The sequence below is a fragment of the Limulus polyphemus genome, unplaced genomic scaffold (assembly GCF_000517525.1).
Source record: "Limulus polyphemus unplaced genomic scaffold, Limulus_polyphemus-2.1.2 Scaffold9310, whole genome shotgun sequence".
Lineage (NCBI taxonomy): Eukaryota > Metazoa > Arthropoda > Merostomata > Xiphosura > Limulidae > Limulus > Limulus polyphemus.
The window spans coordinates 23,331-25,159 of record NW_013674920.1 but is presented as its reverse complement, the minus strand read 5'-3'; the positions used below and the strand labels follow the sequence as shown (position 1 = coordinate 25,159).

Genomic DNA, 1,829 nt, shown 5'->3' with positions numbered 1-1,829 from the left:
GGCATTTGTATCATCAATCACAACCAATATACCATAGATGAACACGAATTATACTAACGATTAGAAGAAAAGAAAAATAAACTTTCAGTATATAGATAAATATGGAAAACTGTTCTCGCTGTGATGTTACGCTGCGTCAGAGTTAATCTTGAAATTATATGTATTGATATATAAATATCAACGTCCCAAATCTAAACTACCTTTTAATCCATAATTATCGAAGTCTTTCATTCTGTCGAAACCTTACTTGGTCTTTGAATTCAACTGTACTTCTACAAATGTCTATTTGTTATTCTTCTTGTATCACTGACGGGAGGACATGCGTCTTAAATCTATAGTTTTTACTTTCCAATGGATTAAAAGTGTCATGTAACTATTTTATTTCAACAACTAAAAAAAAAAACTACATTGCACATTTGAGAAAAAAAAACGACTCAAAAACATTTTTTTTCTTCAGTATATTTCTATAATGAGATCTTTTCAAAGCAGTTGTACTCACCTCTATAGTTGTGACTAGGGGGTGACCATAGCAACAGACATAACCTAAGATATCAACCACTCCGTAAGTGATTATGGTAGCTGCCAGGCTGTGTTGTATACTCCAGTGCGTCACTGCTATGCCAAAACTAAGAGATTAAAATGTTTTTTTTATAACATGAATAAATGTGCCGTAATCTTCTGAACGTGAGCAATGAATATTTCAAACATGTTTCATTTACATTAACATAAAATATATTAGTCGTTGAAATCTCGACAGAAGATAATAACTGAAAAGGCAACATTACGATATCTACTGTTCCATTATATCACCTTCATCTTTGCTCTACCAATGCAGTACCATTATTTTAGATTTCCTTCTAAAACATCATCAGTATTGTTTTTTTTTATCTATACAGTACAGTAATCTTTCTTCTCCACTTATATCATCGACATCTTTAATCTTGCTATTCAATACCAACATCTTTGTTCTCCTCTTACAACATCGACATCTTTAATCTTGCTATTCAGTATCAACATCTGTGTTCTACACTTACAACATCGACATCTTTAATCTTGCTATTCAGTACCAACATCTTTGACTTAGAAACCATTTCTACTTCATCCAGATCACTAGTTCCAGTGGCTGTGACTATTATAGAATAATTCTACACAGTACGAGCTTAAATGGTAACTTTTGGATCTATATAGGACACGAAATATGTAATTCACTCAATATTTTTTAAACATTTTATACTATTGTAACTTGTTCAATCGTTGAATATGTTGTTTTAGACCTGAACAGAGGGCCGACGTTTAGCTATTTTTAAACAGAAAGGATCAAATGAAGGTCTCGTGTTCTAAATATTTCTTGCGCTCAGTCTCGGGTTGACGATGTGCAGCTTCTTTTTTTATTTGGCTGTTAAGGCGTATTCCCCTTTCTTGTGAAGTATCACTGTGTCGCTTTTGTTGCATACGTTTTGTTGCTTGTGATTGGCAATCAGAATTGTTTTTTTCTGTTTCTAGACATTTTAATATATGGTACATAACCAGCGTCAGACCTAACTATCCACTTCAAAATAACGTGAATAAAAACCAATTTATTTTTGCAGACTTTTGCGTGTTCAACTTTTGCTTGCTTGTCTGTAGACACGACAGCGTTTGATGAAATTTTATTCTGACACCACAATAGCAGCACACCTCTCTATAAAATATACATACATTTATACATTTTTCTGACGTCACTTCCTCATCAAACCAAAAATCCGGTCCATCTTCTAACGAAAAAACTAGATTAGAAAGTTTTCATTGACACTAAAAATGTGACATCACAGACATTAAACCTAATTACG

The 1,829-nt window shown here is 32.9% G+C and overlaps 1 long non-coding RNA gene across 3 annotated transcripts in view; it reads right to left on the bottom strand.

Annotated features, from left to right (window-relative positions):
• Window positions 1-498: 498 nt before the first annotated feature.
• Window positions 499-1,829, bottom strand: part of LOC111083381 — a 22,708-nt gene continuing 21,377 nt past the window's right edge. For all 3 annotated transcript variants that reach the window (XR_002609010.1, XR_002609008.1, XR_002609009.1), the window contains exon 3: window positions 499-626. This is a non-coding gene — a long non-coding RNA (uncharacterized LOC111083381). The remainder of the gene's footprint in view (window positions 627-1,829) is intronic.